The sequence below is a fragment of the Limulus polyphemus genome, unplaced genomic scaffold (assembly GCF_000517525.1).
Source record: "Limulus polyphemus unplaced genomic scaffold, Limulus_polyphemus-2.1.2 Scaffold44, whole genome shotgun sequence".
NCBI lineage: Eukaryota > Metazoa > Arthropoda > Merostomata > Xiphosura > Limulidae > Limulus > Limulus polyphemus.
The window spans coordinates 1,140,269-1,149,198 of NW_013665654.1; positions in this window are offsets into that span (position 1 = coordinate 1,140,269).

Consider the following 8,930-nt stretch of genomic DNA (forward strand, 5'->3'; position numbering starts at 1 on the left):
GTCTACAGCCATTATTAGTCTCAAAGTGGGTTCCTCGTCATCGTATCAGATTTATATTTTGACATTGTTTAGCGTTATGTGATATTGTGTGATGCTACCAAAAATTGATCGCCCTTTACAATGCAAAATATTCATACACTCATACCATAAACATGTGTTCAGGTACATGATTTATAATTTCCAAGACGAGGATTTCCCTTGTGCTTAATAGCATTGGAAACACAAAGACATGGATCAACATGGGACGCCAGGACTATCTAGAAAGAGACCTGCAACAAGTCGTACAAACCACAATAATGGGAAGCAAAGTGTGGTATCCTGTAACACATAAGAATCAAGAATTGACAAAATTCAATGACGCAAGCCGTCTACGTGTCCCAGACAACATTATGTAACTCAGTAGGAGGGATCTCCGTCTTGAAAAGCAACAAAAATTCTTTCTATGAAACATCCTTTCAACCGTCGCATACCTAAACAGCTGGAGACTGAAATGGGTATTCATACTATTCCATACGAAGACTATGGATCTCTCATACACTAGATAAAGCACCATGGAGGAGGGGTGTACTTTCAATACTAAAGGTGTATGATAGAACATTTCATAACAGAAACTACGCTGCAAGCCTATTGTCAAAATGCACGGCCGTCAAATAGCGCATGACCGGACGTGGCAACATAGATACTTGAAACGTAATAAGGCTCCAAAATCGTTCTCATTTTGCCTAATAAACTTCTGTAATTGAGATATAAAGCTTTTTGGTATGTTACGTGAAAGCTTTCCAAAGTATAAATGTTTCTAAATGGGCAGTGGAAACCATTAGAAGCAAGTAAAAATGAAAAATGTTAAAAGGAATCTTTTACGCGACATTTCATCACGTTGGCTGCGTAAAGTACGTCTCGTTTATACTATGGAAATCAAGATCAGAAGTATTTCTTGGTGTGTTAAAGCTCACAATGAATCATCTTTAGATTTGACAATCATATAGTTTATACTTTTTCTATGAAACTGATTTTATTGGGGTATAAGCTGAACATCAAAGTAGACTAAATTTCCTTATGTACTTTTAAATGCTTCTTATCTAATGTATCTAGAAAGCGTGCTTTCGAAGTGCAAAACGATGGTTTGAAGTAACATATCATGTAATGCGTATTTATTTATGATATTTATTTCAAGCACCACCTAATAGGCACACTGATTCATTAGGAAGGAGTTCTGACATCACCATAGCTACCTGAATTCCACATAACACAATCCACTAATTAGCTGGTACTAAAGACAGTAAGATAACATCGATATTTGTTTATAATCAAGTGCATCTATTGGCTATTTTTATGCTTAAATTTAAAAGATTTGATATATTGTTTTTCAGGAATTATAAACAATAAAACCGAATATTTACGAGCATCTGTAACTTTCATCAACTATACCTCCTGAAGGTCGCCCTTTCAGCCGTGGGGGCGTAATAATGTGACGGTCAATCCCACTATTCGTTGGTAAAAAGAGTTGGCGGTGGGTGGTGATGACTAGCTGCTTTCCCTCTAGTCTTGCACTGCTAAATTAGGGACGGCTAGCGCAGATAGCCTCGTGTAGCTTTGCGCGAAATTCAAAGCAAACAAACAAACCTCCTGAAGGGGGAGGGAGTTCAAGTAATTCAAAGATATAATTTACAGAATAACTCTCGCAGCTGAAACTAGCTTTGTTATATCAAAGTTAATATTGTATTAATAAGGGTAAGAAGATATATATGTTTTTGAATCAACTTATTTACATGCTGTTATATTCTTATAACAATACAATAAGTTTCACAATAATCCACGTCTATCATTAGCATTGACAAGTATCTATCCTGGTTTAATTTTTTTCCCGTTGTAACAGAATAAAAGATTACAACATCTATCATTAACGAAATTGCATTTCCATTTGATTAAAAAAATCAATATTATCAAAACTATAGCGAAAAAAAAAACGTGAGGCTATAACTTGTTAATAGATGCGACTATGTGGCTAGAAAACGCAAACTAATCAAATCTGAAACATCTTCATTCCTGACTGACTGTTAAACGCAGTTGAACATCATCTTTCAGATGCATTTACATCATATACACTCCTCTCGTAATTGGTATGATACTTTACTTCTAGTAACATACCAACTGTTCTCACAAAATAAATATACGTTTGCTCATACTTATACTGATGTAACAAAATAAAAACTGACGCTTCAAGTTTTAAACTTAATTTGCCAATATATTCCCGAAAATTAATAATTGCAAATAATAGTCGCAACGAAACAATAACATATTTAAAAGAAATATTTCAATGCTACATACTTAGAGAATCTATTATTATGTATATTATCATCGGAGTCCAACTCTACTGCAATGCAGTGATACGGCAGTGTGAAAAATAAATTCTCTCTTATTTACAAATTAAAAACAAGGTTAGACGACTAACAATTAGCTTGATATAAATTAATATTATTACATTTCTCCTCGTTATCAGTGAGAGCACACTTCACATTAGTTTTCAGAATAAAGCTGATCTTGCTGAAAGACTACATCCGATAAAGTTATTTATAAATGCAACATTCTTGACATCGTGAAAGGGTTAAATGATTTTGATTCAAATAGATAAAAAAAGATTAAAGATACCGGGAGACCTCGTGAAAATGATTACTTATTTTATATTCAAAGAAATTTACAGAAACAATGTATTCATTTCACTTAGAAAATATATTATTTTGAAAGGATTCAACTAAGCAGAAGGTACTGGAAGTAGTATAACTAACTATACAAGAAGTCAATTACTAAGATAATTGCGAAGACAGCTATTGTCAATAGTAATAATGTAACGTTGAAAGTTGTAGCAGAAAAGAAATGAACTGGACACTGGAAGTAACAGTATTAACATAAATATAAACAGAGAAAATATTAAACTACTATTACAAAAAAACATCTTACATGTTAATGATTTAAAGCAAAAATACAGTAACTTCCACAAATGGATTACAAATACTATTCGAATAAAAACAAAGACCTAAATGGCTTTACAATCTCCGTGGCCATATAATTAGGGCGATTGACTCACAGGCTGCAGGTCACAGGTTTGAATTCCCGTCCCAACCAAACTTGCTCGTCCCTTTCAGCCGTGGGGGCGTTATAATGTTACGATCAATCCGGCTGAGCGAAGCCCAGTGGTTAACGTGTCAGACTATGGATTTGAGGATCCCATTTTCGCGTCTCCTTATTTAAAATAAAATGCTTTCCTCACTTTGGGTCCCTTTGGTGCTTTATAAGGGTGACTGTCAAATCCCAGGTTTCTATCAGACAAGAGTTGAAGTCGGGTGATATTGACTAACCCTATCTCCCATCCCTCTAGTCCATCACTTTAAAATTAAGGGCTATGTACATTGGCCGTCCCTAATGTAGCACTGAAAGGCAGCTAGTTTTCACCACCCACCGCCAACTCTTGGTCTACTCTTTTACCAACGATTAATAAGATAATAGCCCTTGAGTAGCTTTGCACGAAATTTAACAAAATAAACAAATGTTTACATTTGCCAGGACTCGTTAAAATTAATATCATTTTTCACTTCTTTGAATTTGAATTTCTGATCTTAATACTATTAATTTTTCTCCTTCTCATATTCACAAATTCATATAAAGTCATATAGATTTATTCTTCACGCTAGCCGTTCCTAAGATTGAAGTAACAGACCACAGGAAGGCAGCTGGTCAACGTCACCCACCACCAATTCTTGGACTACTCTTTACTAAATTAAAGTGAGAATGACAGTCATATTATAACACCCCTCATGGCTGAAAGGACGAGCATGTTCGGTGACGGGTTTCGATTCCGCAGATTGTAAAGTTGATGTTATTTGTATTTTTAAAATTACAAAGTTTAAAAGAAATTTGTATACAAACTTTTTTCGGGCAAATATGGCATGCTTTTATATTATTTTTGTGTAATTAAATATGGCTACACAGTCAGACATGACTTCAATAGAAAAGAAAAATAGTGTATTGTGTAGTCAGGATAAGCCACAAAAACTGAAGTATATTTGGAAACATATATTATTTATAGTAAGGAAATTACCACAGGTCCTCTAAGTATTGCAAGATATGCAGTATACTGAAATTGAGTTAAGATGTTGACTTTTAATTATATCTTTAATATGGAAAGGAAAAGGATACTATAATATGAGATTATCTGATACGCTGCTAAAGTATCGATAACAAAAACGGCGAAGTTCTCACAAAGTAGGCATTAGAAGTAAATATAAAATGTCACCTTTTTCATAACTTTTAAGGCATTCGTCGAAGTATAACCGGATTTTAATTTTGAAAAAGAAATAATCACATAAAATATAACCGAGGTACGATAAGTAAATAGGATATATAACTCTGCAGGCTATTTTCAAGATGCATGGTCGTCAGTTAAAGCATGATCGGATCAGAAGAAATGGCGAGAATCCAAAAAACTTTTAATATAGCGTACTCAACCATCTACACAACTTGTTTGCCATAACGTATTCAACCATGTTGTTCGTCATAAAGCTACTTTATTGGAAATTAAAAGTTTTTTTTTAGAATAGAGGTGGAAAACTTGGTTAACATTTTATATATAGACGTGTATAGTTTTTAATTATTAATATAATGATTAGAGTATCGAAAAGTACTACAGCTCGCTTCAACGTACAAGGTTCAGTATATTATATATTAACACAACATCATAACAGTTAATAAAATTGGTTTAGTCTTTTAAATATAATATGTTTTTAGTAGTTTTTATTGCAAAAATCTCTGTCGTAAGACTATTATGTTCAAAGCACACAACTCCTTCCTGCAAGTGTTCAATAATACATCTACTATACGAAGACGATGGTTTCTTAGCGCCCATTTAAATAGTTTAAACGCACTGCAATCCATAGGCGATGCGTCTGACGACATGACCGGTTTATCTTCGGATAAAATAACATGAATACCCGTTTCATTCTCAAGCTGGAGTATGCGAAGGATGAGCGGGGGAGAAGGTGTGACTAGAAGCCTTATCTGGTGAATTCATATCCTGTTGGCCTCGTTTCCAAACGAAAATCCTTCTAAATTAGAATGAGCACTGTTGCCTGAGGTATGTGGAGATCTTCTGTTGTTGACCTTTGTGTTTATGGACTCTCACTTGTAACATATTCTTCCCAAAAGTGATCAGATTTCGGTGGCATTACACTACCAACACACCAAACTGCAATGGGCTCCCAAAACACTCCTCAACCCAATCCGAAGCAACACCATGTTTGCAAAATGAAGGTTGAGACTGCGAAGTATATTATTTCGTTCCAAATGTCATTGCAATGAAAATGGACATATTTTCTGGTATCGTTAACAAAATAACAAACAAGAATCTGAAAACTTCGAGGGCTTATAAACTAGCAGCCGCGCCTGAAATTAAAGGTAATTTTCTCTGAAGCAATGCTGAAATAACTAGAATCATAACAATCCTATATAACTAAGGGATTCTCAAGTCTCCTGATGCAACGTCAATGGAGTTTTGTGTTTATGGTTTAAGCAACTCAAACGTAATTTTGAAAGCCAACCTCAATGTACAGTGAATAAATTGTGAAAAAGTTATCAAGATGTTTAGTTTGAGCTTGAGCTCGTCATCCTTTCCAGAAACTTTTTATGATAGAAACTTCGATATAAGCAAGAGCACGTAATTATGGCCATCAGCAGTTCCAAGGGTGGCACACTGGACCTTGAATAGTGTTTTTATAAAGTGCAATTAAACACATTAAAGGTCAAAATATTGTGTGTTTTATGTTTAAGCGCAAAGTTACTGAATGGTCTCTTTGCAATGTTTCCACTACAGGTATCGAAACCCAATTATTATTGTTATAAGTCAACAAACCGCTGAGGAGCTAGGCCAAACCAGACTGAATCAAAAACATAAAGTACATAACAGGTCATGATACAAAACACATAATGAAACACAAACATTCATCAGATCCTTTTGAGAGAAATGTCTAGATATCATTTCGACTACAAAACATCAACTTTTAATTTTTCATATTTAACAATTCACACTGTTAAATTTTTCCAGGGATCTTTTCAATACACATTTCTAAAGTTTCTGATTTATTTATTTTCTACCACAAATGCAACATTGTGCTTAAATTTGCTTGATCTACATGGCCGGGCGTGGACTAATGGTTAGCATGCCGGACTATGGATCAGAGGACGTATGATTCACGTCCCCCTGCTGCAAAATCGCTCACCACACTTGGGAACTGTGAATGCATTAAAAGAGTAACTCTCAAGCTCAAATCCCACTATTGATTACACAAGATATTGAAATATATCTTGTTTGATTGTAGATCATTCTTCGAAAAGTATGGTTAGCAGTTGGTGTTAAGGTGTCGGCAGAGGATATTCAAATTCATTTACAAAAAAACTCAATAGAATGAATATCTGATAAATATTCTTATATAAGAATATTATTGGAATCACTGTCATGGTCCTGGAACCATTTTAGGACCGAAAGATTTGCTGTACATTTTTACGTTATTGTTTTGAAAGAGTCTTTGTCCATCACATTAGATTCATTGGTAAAAGAATAGCCCAAGAGTTGGCAGTGATGACTAGCTGCCTTCCTTCCAACCTTTCACTGCTAAATTAGGGATGGCTAGCGCAGATAGCCCTCGTGTAACTTTGTGCGAAATTCAAAACAAACCAAACATCACAGTAAAAATATGGTACTGCAGGTTAGATGTGGTCGAAAAACACTTCTTGGTCGTTGTTGGCTTTTCTAAAGGAATTAAAGGACCCAGCCCCTAGCTCGTTAACGTTTCTCATACCACAAGATCACCTCCAGCAACTTGATCAGGTTCAATCACGCGGTTTTCGCCATATTCTTACTTTACCGCCATTAAAAAAAAAGGGGTAAAATGCATGTCATTCACTACATCACACGCTTCCTACACTCACGGTCAGTTGTTTACGCTCTAAACATTTTAAACTTTATCTTCCTATTTTAATGTCCCCCAGTGGCTCAGCGGCAAGTTTCCAGACTTACGACGCTAAAAATCGGGTGAGAAAAGGACTGATAGCCCATTGTGTAGCTTTGTGCTTAACAACAACCGAACCAAGCCTATTTTAATCTGAAATAAGCAGTTTTCGAACATGGTTATAGGTGCCATATAACAGCTCTTCTAAAAATTTCCACTTGATAAGGTCTTCCCCAGTATTTTGCAGACTAATTATTATATGGCTATATGTTTAAGTATATATGGTCTGTTTATTTTTTAAGAGCAAATCCATGTTGGGCTATCTGCTGTGTTCATCGGGGGAATAGAACTCCGGATTTTAGCTTCGTGAGTCCGTGGACTTACCGCTGTCCCACCGGGGGACACGTATATAGGACTCAAGCAATGATTTAATATATCATAAGTAAATAAACAGTGTTCTATAAATATATCTGTGGAGTATAGTAAAATGACAACTCAGAGCATAACTAATGTTTTTCTGTTCTGTTAGAAACATAATTTACATAGCCTGTTCATCCTTTTGTTATTCTTAATAGAATAACACAATAATTTGTTTATGCTATTGAATTGCGCGCAAAGCTACTAGAAGGCTATCTGCGATAACAGTCCCTAATTTTGAAGTGATAAACTATAGGGAAGACAACTAGTGAACACCACCCACCGCCAACGCTTGAATTACTCTTTACCAAATAATAATGGGATTGATCGTCATATTATAACGTTCCCATAGCTAAAAGGGCGATCATGTTCGGTGACGGGATACGATTCCGTGACCTGCAGATTACGAGTCGAGTGTCCTAATCACCAGGCCATGCCAGGCCCACACAAGAGATTATACATCTGTATTCGTAAAATTCGTGGGGAATAAAGGTTACCGGTTCTCAAACCAGTCTTTGACAGATCGGAATATTTGAAAAAGAAAAAGCGAAGATCATGTGAGAAATACTAGAAAATCATAGATTTGTTCGAAAGTGTAAAATACCTATTAAATTGCGCTCTTTAAGATTCTGATTCTTTCTGAGTGTTTAGAGCAAAAGTTCAATTATTAAGTGTTACATCTTAATGTTTTTGAGTAGCACTAAGGGCATTTCCGAGCAATCTGAAACAAAAACACAGGATAACTAACATGCATTTACTGCTTTATCCAAAACCAACGCAAAGGAAATTAGTAGGCCTTTACCTCTTTATCCAAAACATACACAGGAGATAACAAATATCCCTTTACCGTTTTGGCCAAAACAAACTCAGAAGATAACTAATAAGTATTCTGTTCTATCAAAAACAAACACAGAGGAGAACTAATGGGCCTTTACTGTTTTAACTAAAACATACACAGGGGATAACTAATAGGTATTCTGCTCTATCCAAAACAAACACAGAGGATAACTAATCGGCCTTTACCGTTCAAACCAAAAGAACAATTCAAAAGACACGGGTATTTTTAAAGAATGGTCCCCTTTTCATGAAGAACTGTCCACTATAAGCATTTTTCTCCTGATGCAGAAGGGATCACGTTTTAAAGTTATATTTTACTTCTGAAGATTAATGGAACACATTTCGAAACCATTTTATTCTTAATGAAAAAAAAGAAGAAAATCCTGTGATCCAATTTTCTCCATATCTAAAGGTTTTGAGCCTTTTGAGTCGTTTACTGGATTGGTGAATTTCGAACAAAGCTTTTTAATCAAGCGTGTTTAATCTTTTGTTTATCAGACAGTAGTGTTTTTGTTATATTTCAGTAAACGTTAATGTGAGCTTTATGCTATTTATATATACGTTTGTAAGATATATCTATAACTACGTGTATGTGTATGCGTCTGTATAAACAGATAAATGTATATAGGTAATAAATATCAACAAACAAACGTATACATATATATATGTCTGTGTATG